Here is an 18,585-nt window from a genome sequence, read left to right as displayed (position 1 = left end):
TCTCGGAATAAATACATGTGCATCTTTTAAATCAACACTTGCAATTTTAGCACTTATAACATTCTTTTCGAAATTACAACATATAAGTCATGTACCATTACATAAAACCTTTGCATGGATTTAAAATCCGCAATAATATAACAGGATAATTTTTTTTTCAAAGTTAATTTATACGGAGGTAAAGCGGGAGGGTATAAGCTATGCAAGAAATCTTCATATTGACTATTTGTTTCAGTAGTTTCATTAAATACAACAATTGTTCTAGAATCACCCATAAATTGAGTTATGAACATATCATTTATTTCATCAACAAAATCAATTTTTGTTGTCAGAATAACACGAGAAGTCATAGAAGACATATCACAAAAAGATGTATACAAATTTGGATAAGTTACTCTAAATATAAGATTTAACGATTCTTTTTCACTAATAAAAGGAACAACAAAATATTCAGGCATTTCAATCTTATCTTGGCAATTTTTTTCCACTCTCTATCTTCATCAAATATTCACAAAAGGTAGGATTTGTTCTCGCTCGCATATTTACTGATAATCACAATTTTTCAAGTTGATTCCAGATGTCAGAGCATAGCAAACTTTCTTAAATAAAATCTTCTTTTTTTCCGCTGCGAACAATCGGAAGAGTTTGTCTAAAACCACCACCAAAGACAACAACTTTTACACCAAACAATATCTTTGTATCAATTAGATCTTTCAATAGTAAATCAAAAGCCTCTAACAATTGTCTTTTGGCAATTGATACTTCATCCCACACGATTAATTTGACATCTCGTATTAATGATGCAAGTGAACTTTGCTTACTAATATTACATGAGAATTGTCTGTCAATATCAATAGTGATTTTAAAACGGGAATGGGCGATTCGTCCTCCTGGAAGAATTGAAGCTGCAATACCAGAGGTTGTTGTTGCTAAAGTTTCAAATCATTTTGATCATATAGAAGCAAGTAATGCACGATACAAAAAAAAATTCCCATGTTCCTCCAGAACCATATATAAAAAATGTCGGGCTTATTTGAAATATTCTATCAAGAATTACATTATATGCTTCTCGCTGCTCATTGTTCAATTTTGCTTCCCATGATAAATCCTATTCTCTAACAATTATATTTCTTTCAAAATGATAATTCTGAGCCTCCCTAGAAGCAGATGAAGCTAAAATTCTTTCTGGAACAACTATAAATTCATTTATGTCATGACCCATTGAATACAAAATATCATTAAAATTATTTAGAGTCATATGACAAATTTATTTTCTGTTAAAATTCTGCAGAATCTTAAAGTCCTCACACATAGAGTCTTCAAATTGGTCCCAAAGTTCTTTCGGGTTACAATATTATAATATACCAATAACGTAACAAATAAACGTCTTAAACTATAAGGCATTTGATATCTTACAGCTTCTGATAATAGTCGACCAAGTTATATCACATTCAAAGAATCCTCTTTTCTTTGCGGCTTCTCTGAATGTACTGCAACATATTCCATTTATAGTTCGCAAATGTTGATATGATTTTGGTCTCTAATATTCATTAATAACAATCTAAGATAGTATCTTTCTCCCTTTGTAGGATGATATGTCACAATACGTCCAATGACAGTACCCTGTTGTCGACGTGTCCACATTCTATATTGTTTGGACTATATAAAATATTCTAAAAATTCCTTGTAAAGTAATTTTAGATTCTTAACATCTTTATTTTCTCTGTTCGTAAAAAAAAAATTCTGTCAACATTATTTTTCTAATCATGGGACTACTTACAATTGCATTTATCGTTTGTGTGGTTTTAAAAAGGACAAATTTTTATCTTTCAAGATGTAGCTGAATATGGTAAACATCTGAACTCATTTCGCTAATGGAAAAACCAAATAAACACCAAGTTGCCTCTGGCAGCGAAATCCATCTAGCGGATTGATATTGTTTGATCTCATCTATTTCAATATTCTGATCATCAGCATGTACGAAAAAAGCCATTTTATCATGTCTCTTGCAAATATATTTATAAAAATATTTGACAACTTTAATATCAGAACAAACTTCAACATTAATATGACAATTAAATTTGCTCAGTAGATATGGATTGTAAGGAACCACCCAGGAGTTATCAAGAAGTTGTCCTATAATATCTATAACTTCGCTGGTATTTCATCTTTGATATATTAGATAGCCATCTTTTCATTTGATGTGTGATCAGCAAATTCCTTTGGATATTCAAAATTACAGTATCCTTTTTTTCCTTCTGTATAAGGACATTTAGGATTTAAGCTACCACAAGATCAATGCATCATATGTTTAGTAACAAGTGTATACAAGTAATCATTCGTATCAAGATCAGGCAATTAAGCACAAATAATTTTATCATAAGCTTATGGAGTTAATAATTTATATTCATTGTTGAGTATGATAAGAAAATGGGCATGTAGAAGACCGCACTTCTGAGATTCAATAGTGTACATAAAAGCAGTAACTCTTTCAAATATATTTCTCTTTAGTATATCTGTTTTCATCTCTTCTACCTTTGCTCTAATCACTCGACTAACTAAATCGGGCCTATTTTGTACCTCATCTGATACCAATAAATGTTCTTCTATTTTAGGCCAAGATGGATTACATTTTATTGTAAAAAATATATCAGGTTTTTCAAAATGTTGTACTTATGCAATAACGTCCATATATCTTCGGCGCATCCTCCTACAAAATTCGCAAGAAGAAAACTTTGTTTACCAATATTTGATACATCTCTCTCTCTCTCTCTCTCTCTCTCTCTCTCTCTCTCTCTCTCTCCGTGTCTTAGAATATCAAGAAGCCCCAGAAATGCATCAACTCGAAATAAGTCTTGGTTAAGTGAATAGAAATCTAACCTTTGAGTCTCAAGCTTGATGAATTGATCAACTGAGTACTCTCCTAGCATGTAAAACTACGTTTTCTTCGCCATCTCTCATTTTAATCTTATAACAGCAATACTCACGGCAAGATACAATATTTTTTTTTGTTTCTTTTTTTGCAAAAGTTCCGCTTCCATGTCAAGAAGCATGTCAATTTAGCACATATTTTCTACACTTGGAAGTTGCTCATGTTTACAGTAAATTCCAATACTAATAGTATTGCTCGTTCAATATTTTTAATACCACAATGCCATCCATTCTATCCATAAGGAAATAGTAATAGATATTGCAACGGATCATAACAGCCGTAGTAATAATTTATCAATTGGCTCTTACAACTACGTGTATAAATTCGAATGTGAGGTAAAGAAATATTAGAATTACTCTCATCTTTTATCCACATTGCTCCTACTTCTGACGATGTTGGTAGGTTGTATATTCTTTGATCTAAACTGGAGTCAGACTTAAGCGCAATATAGAAGTTGAATAATTTTGAAATATCTGTTAACGATTTCAAAAAAAAATACAGTATGGGTTCATTTTTAATGTATCCATCAACGTTCTGATAATTGATTCATTAAGCTTGTCATATAATGCCATCTGATTCTCTATCTCATTATTTGTATCATAGAAATAAATCTATTGCTTTTTAGCTGGTTGACTCGAGGGCATCAAGTCATCTATAAAATGATATATTTTTCCCTGAACTCTAAATGTATAAATACCAGAATTTCTCTTCGCTAAATCTCTATCATATTTCACTCCAAGAGAAGTAAATGCGAACATATTGTTGACTGAAATCACGTGCTTACACATATTATTATACATTCTAACATGGGTGTGAAAATGTTCATATTCCTCAAAGTTTCCTAAATAAAGATTTAGCAATTTAGCGAGCATTCCCTAGTGAATCAATTTTACCAAACCATCGCCACAATAAAATCTCGGTGGTTCATATTCAAATCTTTTGGACTGACAGTTTGATACAGGTTTGAGTCTAAAGAACTATTAGGCAATTCATTAACGTTCCAGCAACTAAATGTTCTAGATTTATATATGTATCTCAGATTTTAGCAAAGGAACGTATGTCAGCTCAGGAAATAAAAGAGGGAAATAATTTTGGTAGATGAAAACAAAACTTTCTTTGCGGTGGTACGCGACGTAATATTATATTGTTCAGTGAACGTTCCTGATGTTGACCCTAACATATAAGGTTTTATCGTATGAGCCAGTTCTCTGAAAAATCTACAAACTTGAACACCATAGTTGTAGACTTACCAACTTCAAAAATGCAAGAGTTGCCACCTGTATCTCTACCATTATAGAAACGGCTAAGAAAGACAAAGAGAACACATGTCAGTTAAACCAGATTGAGCTATATATAGACATATATACAAAACCATACACATATAACAACAAGTTATTAACAAAAAAATAATATTGTACTAACTTGTTTCCAAGAGAGAAGATGTGGCTCCTCTTACGCCAATTCTATTTTCGATCAGCTTGCCATTAAGATGAGAGGAAGTTGGTACCTCAACGGAATTACCAATAGGGTTCTGTATTGTGGAATGAAGGTACGCCATTCCTCGTTGCATTAAGTTTAATTCTCTTCTGGCCGCTGACATCTCTCTATACATTTTACGGTGTCTCTCTTTTATTTTGACACCTCTTTCTTCAGAGCATTGACATTTCCCTTTTTTTATCGGAGGTAGAATCAACAGTTTTTTGAGCCTAATCATCTCCGTATAGTCAGAAACACTGACAGCTACCAAAAAATGAGCGAAACCCGAGCAACAAAAATTACAAAGAATAATTTTAGGCAAAAGCAAAATGAAACCCAAATGAAATAACTTAAAAGACTCTTGTAGACAAATAAAACTTTATTAAATTTAAATCCATAAGTAATTTGGATTTCATCATGTATTAAATACATATTAGTCCAAAGGATACCATGGGCTAGTATAATCAGGTCAATTATTTAAATCTAAAATGAATTGATTTAAATAAAAGTCCAATATATTATTGGGCTAACCCGCAAATTGGTCTTCGATCAAATAGGTCGGCCCATAAGCCTCAAGCCCAATGATCCACTAGAGTTTTCTTGGAGACTACTCCACCCCACGCCTATATAAATGGGTCAAAGGAGAAGGCTAAGGGACAAGCAAGTAAGCAAAAGGAAAGGCTAAAAAAGCTCTAAAGAGTAGCATCAAGGTCTCCATCCATATCTGCAATCATCGGCTGTGGTCAAATTCCAAAGGCGAACTCAAACCATAGGCGGGCGGCTTCAAATCTTCCGTTCGTAATAACCCAACACCAAATCCTGGTTCGTGACGACCTTCAAATAGTTCGTGACGTACTAAAAATCTGAAATCCGTCAAGTTCAAGATCAAGCTCTCAAGCTCTTGAACCATCGTCTGTAAGGAGAAGAATCAGAGGACTACATCTCTTTAGATTTAGAGATATTTTAGAGACTGTAACCCCATCACTTGAAATCGAATATAATATTTGTCACTATATTTCTTGTCTTGATTATTATTTTTTAGGAACGCACGCCCAGTGGGACTATCTCTACCTCTCATCTCTTCTCAACTCTCAACATAAAAGATCACTAAGATGACTTCAAAGAAGATCGACTCAAAAGTTGTTGACTCCATATTTTCTCCTGATGTTGAAATTATCCTGAACGTTATTATGGGGAGTCTTGGGCCAATCACCCAGAGCAAGGCGAGCGTCTTCGGACAATAAGAACTCCAAGTGTCGTCTGCACAAATATATGCTTTGAGATCTTCATCATCCGAAGAAGAAAGGTCCTCTGCTAGCAAGTTAGAGAGAGGAGATAATATTGCAGAAGTTGTAGAGAAAGCTCTTGCTCAACTTACTTTATACAATACCAAGAGTCAGCTTACCCAACCTGATGATGAAGTTTTAAGTGTTTGGCTCTATGCCAATCTCGCCACATGACATGTTCCAAACTGAGTTCAATCTGTGGGAAGGTCTCGGTTATTCTTCATCATCAGCAATAATCATGGAGGCAATGATGACTAAAACCTCGACAATGGAGGAGCAACTCGCAAACCTGACAAAGGCGATTGATGGCTTAACAAAGTATGCTGAAGATCAAGATGTCTGTATCGCAAAATTAACAGGCATAGTTGAAATCATGATGGATGGAGAATCAAGGCATGCACCTGGAAAGCTTCCTGAAGTCCACGAAAAGGCTGATCCTCCAACAAAACAAGTGGCATTTGCCAAAGAACTTCATGTCTCCTCCGAAGTATTAATTCCCATAGAACAATTGAAGGAATTCATTATGGGAACTATCAAAGATAAGTATGAGGTCGCTTCAATGTCTTCTCTCACGTATGCAAAGTCGTATACTGCAAGAATCGATAGCATGAAGATGCATGCGGCTATTAACCTCCCAAATTACAGCAGTTCGACGGCAAGGGAAATCCAAAGCAACATATCGCGCACTTTATTGAGACATGCAACAATGCAGGAACTTATAGTGTCACGACCCTAAACCCGAACCCGGTCTTGATGACGCCTCTCGTGAAGACAAGGCCAACCAATTATATCCAATTCACTTTTTAAACAGTTAAATATCATAAAAGTAGTCTAAAACATGATATAGCAATACTAAGTAGCGGATAATGTCAATAAGGTGCGGAAGTACAACCCAACACATCCCTAACCGGGGTGTCACAAGTCACGAGCATCTATTAGAGTATAAATACAACTAAAAGGTCTGAAATGTACGAAACACCGACTAATGAAATGAAGAGGGAGAAAAATGGTGCTGCGAACGCCGACAACCACCTTGCTAAACTCCGATAACTCTGCCTCCGATCAGCCAAAACCCGCTACCGGGCGCGTAAATACCTGAATCTGCACACAAGGTGCATGGAGTAAAGTGAGTACTCCGACTCAGTGAGTAATAAAGGTAAATAACAACTTAGCGGTAAGAAATCACGTAAAGCATATCAACATGCTGTATAGAAGCAGTATAAAACCATTTAAGAAAAACAATGAAGTTGTGAAATCTCTTAAAGCATCTTAGCTCAGTTCAAACTTCTTTTGAAAATGACTTTTCAACAGTTATGCAAATGACCCCACGCTCGTCATCAAGCATGTGCTTCACCTCAATATAGCACAACAATGTGCAATCTAGGGTTTCAAACCCTCAGAACATCACTTACAGTCATTACTCACCTATATCCGGTCCGAACACTATCTCGCGATGCCTTTGCCTCTCGAATCGGCCTCCGGATGCTCCAACTCTAACCGAAATTAGTACAAAACCATCAAAATGTGCTAAGGGAACAAAGCTCACTCGAAAATAATCAAATTACCACAAAATTCCCGAAATTGGTCAAACCCGACCCCCCGGGCCCACATCTCGGAATTTGACAAAATTCACAAAACTAAAATCCTTATACTCTCATGAGTCTTACCATACAAAAATTATCCAATTCCGATACCATTTGGTCCTTCAAATCATTATTTTACATTTTTGAAAGATTTTACAATTTCTTCCCAAATTCCATCCCAAATCATGAATTAAATGATGAATTTAATGATAGATTCATGTACCCTAGCCAAATCTGAGTTAGAATGACTTACCCCGATGAATTTCTTGAAAAACCTTCGAAAAATCGCCAAAATCCGAGCTCTATAGGTCAAAATATCAAATAAAACCCAAAACCTCGTATTTATAGAGTACCCCATAGATTTTCACCTCCGCAGACCGCACAAAATCGATCGCGGTCCGCATAAAACCAGTGCGGTCCGCACAAAAACGACCGCGGCCGCACAGACTTTCCTCTACAGTGACAAGTTTTAGTATTTTGACCATCATTTTCGCTACAGATGTCCAAATTGTGATATATTTACCTTTCTGGCTACAACTTTCGTTTTTGAATCACCTTAAAATTCCTTGTAGATAAAATGATATGAGCTTCCAAAGTAGGACCAGTGAAATGTCCCCCACCGCGGCCGCACTGCATTTTGTGCGGTCCGCACCAGCACCTACCGCGGCCACACTTCATTTTGTGCGGTCCGCACAGCACATACCGCGGCCACACTTCATTTTGTGCGGACCGCGCGGGTGGGTTCCGAGGCCTGCAACCCTTCTGGACCTGCTACAGCTATGATTTTCGGCCTAAAACATCCCCGAACCTACCCGGAACTCCCAGAACTTCAAACAAATTGTACCAACACATACCATGACATTGTTCAAATTTGTTCAAAACTTCGGAACGCTCACAACAACATCAAATCACCAATTTAACATAGGATTCAAGCCTAAAAACTCTAAGAACTCTTAAATTATGCTTTCAATCAAAAAGCCTATCAAATCTTGTGCGAATGACCTAAAATTTTGCACACACATCCCAAATGACACAACGAAGCTAGTGCAACTCTCGGAATTTCATTCCGACCTTTATATCAAAATGTCACCTATCAACCGGAAAACGCCGAAATCTCAATTTCGCCAATGCAAGCCTAAACCTTCACGGACTTCCAACATGCATTCCGATCACGCTCCTAAGTCCCAAATCACCTAACGGAGCTAACCAAATCATAAAAATTCCAATCCGAGATCAAATACAAACAAGTCAAATCTTGGTCAAACCTTTCAAATCTTAAGCTTTCAACTGAGACTGTTCTTCCAAATTCATTCTGATTAACCTGAAACCCAACACCAACGATTTACATAAGTCATAATATATCACACGGGGCAAGTCATGCCCGAGAACTGGCGAGCAAAGTGCAAAAGCTCAAAACAACCGGTCGGGTCATTACATTCTGCCCCACTTAAACATACGTTCGTCCTCGAACGTGCCTAGAGTTGTTCCAAAAGCCAACCAATCGCTGAATAATATTACCATGCATATACCCTGGGGGTGCGTCACCCTATATCCCATAGGTTCGATAACACAATATAACTGAAATTTCACAATCCATCCTCGTCCATAAATCGTAGAACCACATTTCTGCTTCTAATATCCTCAATACGATCAAAATATCACATTTATACTGTGAATAAGTCCAAACAAGCCGTAACAAACCATATCTGCTATCTCAGGTGCAATCACATGATATACCACATAACTCAAACACTAGCAGCGATAACTTCTAATCACAGCAGCTGCACATAACAACCAAATACCGATAGAAAACCTCTTATCAACTAAAGTCTCATTCCAATACTTCCATATACTGCCAATGATAAATGAAACACGCAATAAACCATAACCATTTCTCAGATCAACTATTCTAAGGCCACTTCCCCATTGGCAAGGGCCATAGCAAATTCCTGAGCCGAACCTTGATATTATCCTTCAAACATGCTGAAATCGAATCCGTTTGTACTCATTAAAGACCCCAACGATCTCATCTAATCCAACACATTACTCGGGTGACATGACATATCGATACAGGACTAAGCCACAACTTGCACAATACACGCACCAATACGCAACAGTCCGAACATACTCAAATCATGAAAATGATTCAGATGAAAGAGTTGTACCTCAAGCTCACCAGTACCACCACAACATAAGGCTGAGAACCCGTCTCACATCATAGGAACAGAACACATGAATCTAACCCGAAAGATCATACCTCCACATTCCCAAACGCTACTCCCCATGAAACACCTCAAGTCTCTATGCTCGAAATCGACAACCACCCTCAATTTGATATCTGGAACCAAAGAAAATCATCATACCCATGGTAAAGCAAATACATAACACCTCACAATCTGAAAGGACATAACCGATATGCCATCCACCGCATAGTACCCAGTTACTCTCCCCGCTCGACTTCCACTATGAAACCCCAATAGAACCGCACCATAGGTGCCTATAACCCACAATTCATAACATCTCGCAACACAGAAAGGTATCTCTTAGATCTCCCCAAATTACTAATAAGCTCAATAACAATCAAATCAACACATCCCTCAACATTACAACTTGGAGCGAACCAAGCTGACTCATGTTAGAACACAAATCTACATTGGCCTGTCAACGGACCCCTTATCAAGGAAATCCAGAAGCTGCTCTTTCAACTCCTTAACTCTGTCGGTGCCATACGATACGGTGCCCAGCATCAAAGCAATACCGAAATCAACAACCTTGCCTGACGACATGCTCGACCATAAGAAACACATCCGAAAAGTCCCTCACCACTGAACTAAATCAATGGTAGAAGCCTCTGCACAGACGTCTATCACGAAAGCCCATATAAGAAAGACAATCCTTCCCAGTCGTCCGCTGGGTCTTCGAAATATAAAACCACTCCACTAGGACATAATTCATCGAACCTCATCACTCAATCCGTGGTAATTCTAGCATAGCCAACAGCGTCGCCTTAGCACAATAGTCCCAAATGACACAACATGGAGGCAACCAGTCTAAACCCAATATCACGCCCAAAATCTAACATACCAAGCACAAAAGATCCATTCGGGTCTCCAAACCCCGATAGTCACTAAACAGTGCCGATACCCACGACTCGCAACCACAACATAGCCTGAATATAAGAACTTCCCGTCTCCAAATCCATATGGCACATGAATCAACACACCTGATCCCAATTTCGTCGTCCGAATGCATACCACACCTCAAGTACCCAATCATTCCACGAGAGATAATCTAATTTTCCTCTGTGCTACCAAGCAAACTCGAATATCCGCAGTCGATCTAGCAATAAAGTGCTGCAATATTACTGAAGTACTATCAACTTAATCTCATTGCCTTTTCTGAAACATATACCCTCGTCAAATCTCTCCAATTAGCAATACCATTTCCTTAATCATTTGAGGCTACCCGCTGCCTAAGAGTTTTATGAATTTCCTTTCAGAACTGAACTGTAACCCATCTAGCCAAGAACTTCCATTGATCCCATCTAGAAGAAAAATCACTACACCTTCCATGCTTCTCACACTCATAGAAAAAAAAAACATTTCCAATCACGGTAGGAATCAACAATAACTCTCCGAATTCCATTTGCACAAAACTAAACTGTCAGGACCGAATCCTTCCAACTAGACCAAGCTACGCAAAGCCATGAAAACCTAAGAGCATCGACACGAAATACCTATAGAACTCATTGCTCCGAACATACCCAAGGAACTAATCATATCCTTACCATACCGGTCCGGTTCACTACCAAGCTATACTATCCACCCCGGTTCCTTCTAATTTACCTTCAACTTGATACTCCTTCTTGCTATAACATCACAATTCCTCAACCCCAAACTTACCACACAGGACCCAAGCATAAAACCACATCGTCTGAGACCCATAAGTCGTTGAATACTCTCTTAACTATTCCCAAAGGCACCACATTCAAAATACTTTACTCTGAGGAAACTTCCTGCGAATCTAGATCCGTTACCTTTACCTTCCTGATTCTGATACATAGAATTCCATAATTAGTATAGAAAATACCACAAGTCTTGCCATCTTCCACTGAAAACTCAGCTTCTAGCCATAAGTACAACTTGAAAGCCTCCAATTATTGCATGTAGAGTTTTGAACACAATAGGACCATTCTCTAGAGCCATCCACTATACTCAACCCGTAGTAAGATTGATTAACGAACCGAACAACCTGTGCTTCACTAGTACTCCGACACTGCAGAATATGACCTCATTCCAATATAACCAAGCAACTTCCTGCCCTATGCACCGAGCATTCCTTACCAACCACAACTCAAATCATTCCCCAATTCTCGTACACCCATAAAGCATAACATAGCCTTTATTGAAATTTCCTTTACTCGAGCCATAACTGATTCACAAATACGCCTTGAGCTGGAACCATTAGAGCACATAACCGTGCAATCAACTATTCAATAGTGGACTCCCCCACTTGGCTCGAAGCCATAGATCAAAACACGCACCATAACTCATAACGCATACACTTTATTGCTACCATAACACCATAGTGAGATTAACTCAATCCTTCATAAGCTCGTGGAACACAGACCATCTGGTACTTTATATCTTCTACAAATCTCGCATTTACTCTCGTAACAATTAAACCCACTCTCTTAAGCGACCCAAATTAAATTCACACATATATTTCACTTGTAAATGGATCTTCTAACAAATAACATAAAGATCACACAACTCCAGAACACTTCGCAGGAGATAACACACCTGCTTCGCCTTAAACTAACATTTATGTATACTTCCACTGTCATAACCATTACGCAGTCACTTAGTCTTCCTGAGTCTGAACTCATACCGCAACATGAAATCTACTCCACTCCCAACTAGGAGACATGAAAATATTCTTCACACGCCCATAACTCGAGCTATAACTCGAATCAAGATGGTAATCAAGCACCTAATAGTTCTTCTATCCTCCAGCATACCTTTCTCGTCACTTCCAAATCATACGAATACATCTCACAGCACTAACATTTTCATTACATAGCCATCTAGCCGTCACTTCCACTAATAGAGAAAAACACCGAACATATAAATTCAAAAGCACTTGCTCACACAATCAATACATCGGTGCTCAATCTATAGACAAAAATCTGGCCTTAAGTCCTCCAGACTGGCTCAACATCAACACACAAAGATCGTATCTCGCCCCTCGATCAGGGAATCACAAGCCATCAATGCATATCCAATACCGAGCACTCATGCGTGCATACGAACGCGTGGAAGGAATTCAAAGAGTTACTTTTCAAGCTGAATCAAGGACGTACGATAAGAATTCAAGAATGTGAAATTTTTCCTAAAGGTTCTGCAGCCTCTCGAGGATAAGTACAAACGTCTCTGTACCGATCCGCGAGACTCTACTAAACCTGATCATGACTCGTGATACCTATATAACCTAGGCTCTAATACCAACTTGTCATGATCCAAAACCCGAACCCGGTCATGATGGCGCCTCTCGTGAAGACAAGGCCAACCAATTATACCCAATTCACTTTTTAAACAGTTAAATATCATAAAAGCAATTTAAAACATGATATAGCAATACTAAGTAGCGGATAATGTCAATAAAGTGCGGAAGTACAACCCAACACAACCCTAACCAGGGTGTCACAAGTCACGAGCATCTATTAGAGTATAAATACAACTAAAAGGTCTGAAATGTACGAAACACCGACTAATAAAATAAAGAGGGAGAAAAGCAGTGCTGCGAACGCCGGCATCCACCTTGCTAAACTCCGATAACTCTGCCTCCGATCAGCCAAAACCCGCTACTGGGCGCATAAATACTTGAATCTGCACACAAGGTGCAGGGAGTAAAGTGAGTACTTCGACTCAGTGAGTAATAAAGGTAAATAACAATTGAGCGGTAAGAAATCACGTAAAGCATATCAACATGTTGTATAAAAGCAGTATAAAACCATTTAAGAAAAACAATGAAGTTGTGAAATCTCTTAAAACATCTTAGCTCAGTTCAAACTTCTTTTGAAAATGAATTTTCAATAGTTATGCAAATGAATGCAAAACAATGAGTGCAGATAAGCACAGAAATCCGCCTCTCAGGCACAATTACACAATCAACAGGAAATGATAGACAATTAAGAGGATAAACACATAACGGTTCGCCCCTTGGGCACAAATACACAATCAACAGGTAATTGACAGGCAATTAAGAAGATAAACACATAAAGATTCGCCCCTCGAGCAATATCTCAGAACAGTAATAGCCCCTCGGGCTATATCTCACATCACAATGGGTACTCGCGCTCACTGGGGGTGTGCAGACTCCGGGAGGGGCCCCTTACAGCCCAAGCACAATATCAAGTCATCTCGTGGCATCATAAACAGGCCCTCACCTCATATCAATATCAACAAGCCACCTCTTGGCATACATATCTCAGGCCCTCGGCCTCATAATCAATATCAGTATCTCACTGCTACGGCGTGCAACCCGACCCAAAAGTATCCTCACAATACAAGCCCTCGGCCTTACTCAGTCAAAAATCACATAAGTCACTCGGGCAACAGTAAAACATGATGCTCAGCCCAAATATTATTTAAAATATCTTTTCAAGTGTTAAAGTAGAGTAAATATGGCTGAGTTTTGAAAATAGTGAAAAATAACATGACTGAGTTCAAGTATAAAGTCAAAACAGTGAGAAAATATCAACAAAAATCCCCGAAGGGTTCAAATAGCTGACACTAGGCCCAAATATGGCTTTTAGCCCAAATAATGATGACATCAAATAGCTTTCCAATCAAATATGTGGTAAAATCATCAATCGGGATGGACCAAGTCACAATCCCCAATAGTGCACAACCCCACGCTCATCATCAAGTGTGTGCCTCGCCTCAATATAGCATAACGATGTGTAATCCGGGGTTTCAAACCCTCAGAACATCATTTACAATCATTACTCACCTCTCTCTGGTCTGAACCGAGCCTGCGATACCTTTGCCCCTCGAATCGGCCGCCGAATGCTCCAAATTTAGCTGAAATCAGTATAAAACCATCAAAATATGCTAAGGGAACAAAGTCCACTCGAAAATAATCAAATTACCACAAAATTCCTGAAATTAGTCAAACCCGACCCCCCGGGCCCACATCTCGAAATTTGACAAAATTCACAAAATGAAAATCCTTATACTCTTACGAGTCTAACCATACGAAAATTATCCAATTCCGATACCATTTGGTCCTTCAAATCATCATTTTACATTTTTGAAAGATTTTATAATTTCTTCCCAAATTCCATCCCAAATCACGAATTAAATGATGAATTCAATGATAGATTCATGTACTCTAGCCAAATCTGAGTTAGAATCACTTACCCCGATGAATTTCTTGAAAAACCTTCGAAAAATCGCCAAAATCCGAGCTCTATAGGTCAAAATATTAAATAAAACCCAAACCTCGTATTTATAGAGTACCCCACAGATTTCCACCTCCGCAGACCGCACAAAATAGACCGCGGTCCGTACAAAACCAGTACGGTCCGCACAAAAACGACCGCGACCGCACAGGCTTTCCTTTGCAGTGACAAACTTTAGTATTTTGGCCATAATTTTTGCTACAAATATCCAAAATGTGATATATTTACCTTTCTGGAAACTAGACACGAAGGGTCACATTTTTTGTTTTTGAATCACCTCAAAATTCCTTGTAGATAAAACGATATGAGCTTCCGAAGTAGGACTAATGAAATGTCCCCCACCACGGCCGCACTGCATTTTGTGCGGTCCGCACAACACCTACCGCGGCCGTACTTCATTTTGTGTGGTCCTCACAGCACATACCGTGGCCACACTTCATTTTGTGTGGACCGTGCGGGTGGGTTCCGAGGCCTGCAACCCTTCTGGACCTGCTACAGCTATGATTTTCGGCCTAAAACATCCGGAACCTACCCGGAACTCCCAGAACTTCAAACCAATTGTACCAACACATCCCATGACATTGTTAAAACTTGTTCAAAACTTCGGAACGCTCACAACAACATCAAATCACCAATTTAACATAGGATTCAAGCCTAAGAACTCCAAGAACTCTTAAATTATGCTTTCGATCAAAAAGCCTATCAAATATCGTGCGACTGACCTAAAATTTTGCACACACATCCCAAATGACACAACGAATCTAGTGTAACTCTCGGAATTTCATTCCGACCTTTATATCAAAATCTCACCTATCAACCGGAAAACGCCAAAATCTCAATTTCGCCAATGCAAGCCTAAATCTTCCACGGACTTCCAACATGCATTCCAATCATGCTCCTAAGTCCCAAATCACCTAATGGAGCTAACCAAATCATAAAAATTCCAATCCGAGATCAAATATAAACAAGTCAAATCTTGGTCAAACCTTTCAAATTTTAAGCTTTCAACTGAGACTGTTCTTCCAAATTCATTCTGATTAACCTGAAACCCAACACCAGTGATTACATAAGTCATAATATATCACACGGGGCAAGTCATGCCTGAGAACTAGCAAGCAAAGTGCAAAATCTCAAAATGACCGGTTGGGTCGTTACATATAGAGATTACCTTGTCAATTAATTTGTCCGCTCACTAAAGGGGAATGATTTTGATTGGTACACCAACCTCGAGGATGGATCCATTGATAGTTGGAACCAATTGGAGCAAGAATTTCTCAATCGCTTTTATAGCACGAGGCGTACTGTGAGCATGGTGGAACTTATGCACACTCGCCAACGAAAAAATAAACCAGTTATTGACTTTATCAATCGATGAAGGAATGCAAGCCTTAACTGCAAAGATAGGCTAAGCGAAGCTTCTGGCATAGATATGTGCATCCAAGAAATGCATTGGGGACTTCATTAAATCTTGCAATGAATTAAGACCAGAACACTTGAAGAACTTGCCACCCGTGCTCATGATATGAAGTTGAGAATGGCTTCTGGGGGAAACGAAGGGCTGCCCAACTACGAACCTCGCAATGGAAGAGATAAGCAAGAAGTCAAGAAATGGAGCAAGTTCGTACCCAAGAATGAAAGCAAAGAATCCATGAACGTCAATGCCTCTCCTTCGAAGTTTACTACCAAGGTGAGCAAGAAACAGAGTATGAAAACAACTTCCTCTCAAGACAATGCAAATCGAAAGTTGACTCTCAAAGAGATGAAAGAAAAGGAGTACCCATTTCTAGACTCTGATGTGCCTGCAATATTTGAAGAACTCCTCGAGTTAAAGCTTATTGAGCTGCCAGAAATGAAGCAGCCAAATGAAGCTGGAAAAAACAATGACCCGAATTACTGCAAATACCATCGGCTTATAGGTCACCCTCTTGAGAAGTGCTTTGTTTTCAAGGACAAAGTTATGGATTTGGCTCGTCAAAAGAAGATCAAGCTCGAAGACGAAAAGGCGAGCACAAACCATGTGTCCATTGTATTTGGCTCATTCGATCCGATTAAGATATGCACATGTGAAGGGAATGAAGATGAAGAATTGTTAGAGGATGACAAAGTCCTAGTTGATCAACCTGATAAAGAAGGATGGACCCTAGTGACTCATCGAAGACTCCGTAAATTGAGTCCGCAAAAAGGATCAATGAAGCAACCTACGAGGAATAAGATGGTGAGAAGACCAAAGAAGCTACAAATGATTAAGAACCCAAAGAAGGTGGAGATAGAGACACACCATCACCAAAAGCCATGCCACCCGGTGACTTTGGAAGAATTTTTGCCGAGCTGGCTTCGCATGAGGATTTCTGACGATGATAGCAAGTCCTTATGTTGTAATGCTGATAAAGAAGAAGAGGAAAAAAACGAAGTCAAGTCAACACTGTCTCCATCACTGTCTAATAGTCTTGTTAAGTCCCCCTTCCAAGAAGCAGATGTTTGTAATACAAAAATCACCTTCACTGAAGGCGATCTCCTACTTGGTGAGACACCACACAATCGCCCTTTGTTTATGGTGGGATATGTGTTCGAGTGGAGGATAAATAGAATCTTGATAGATGACGGATCTACAGTTAACATTCTTCCCATTCACATAATGAAAGAACTCGGCATCTCAGCTGAAGAACTTTCTGAAAGCCGACTGATGATTCAATGATTCAATCAAGGGGGACAAAGGGCCATAGGAGCTATCAAGCTAGAAATCACCATGGGAGATATGCAATCAATTGCATGGATGAATGTGATTAATGCAAAGACTTCATACAATTTGTTGCTTGGAAGGCCGTGAATACACGAGAACAAAGTTGTCCCATCAACGTATTACCAATGTTTGAAATATAATAAAGATGGAGTCGGAAAGAAGATAGTTGCTGACGACAAGCCGTTCGCTGAAGCCGAGGCATACTTCGCTGATGCAAAGTTCTACTTGAAGAACCACATCATGAAGGGAGTAAAAGTTGATGACATCACGAAGTCCAAAGGCAAGAAAATAGCTCCTTTATTTCGTTATGTCCCAAAAGTTAAGAAAGATGAAGGAGAATCATCAAGCCTCCAAAAAGATGCACTAAGAGAATTAACTCTTCCTATCATGTAGATTGATACCATAAAGTTACCTTTAAAGCTACTGGAAAAGTTTGTGTCCCCTAACATGCCTCAGAATAAGGCACTCCCCCCCGAAACGCACAAATGAAGGTTTTGATCCGAATGCTTACAGGTTGTTTGCAAAGGCTGGATATGATCCCAATGAATCATCTAAGCTAGGGAAGCTCCCACCTGAAGCTACTAGGAAAGCAAATACGATGAAGGATAAGGAGCATGCGGTGAAGCAATCACGTGAGGGTCTAGGTTACAAACAACCCCCACCAGTTCGCATCTACATTAGAAGAGCAAGTATTAACTATATCATGATGGAAAATGAACCCGTTGATCCTAATAAAAGGCCTTATGTCTTTGATCGACTGGGAGAACCAACTACAAGAACTTATGTATTTCAGAGGTTGGGGCCATTGAAAAAGAAGAAGAACAAGTCCCAAAGAAATTATGAAAAAATAAAAAAACCTTTGCCATCTAGAGTCCAAAGTATCTCCAAAGAGTGTCAAAGGCTGATCCCTTTCAGAATTAGGCGACAATCAAAACTTTTGATTTCATGCGAAGAGGTTCTCAAAGTGAAGACTCGCACAGTGGTCCACACTAGAGAGCGTGACGAAGATGAAGAAAGTGTAGGATCCTCATATCATATTACTGCGAATGAGGAGCAATACATTTCATTCCTAAGGAAAGTTGACGAAAATTTGGGGGATGCCT

Source organism: Nicotiana sylvestris, chromosome 4 (genome assembly GCF_000393655.2).
Source record: "Nicotiana sylvestris chromosome 4, ASM39365v2, whole genome shotgun sequence".
Taxonomy (NCBI): Eukaryota; Viridiplantae; Streptophyta; class Magnoliopsida; order Solanales; family Solanaceae; genus Nicotiana; species Nicotiana sylvestris.
Note: the sequence above shows the minus strand (reverse complement) of the source record.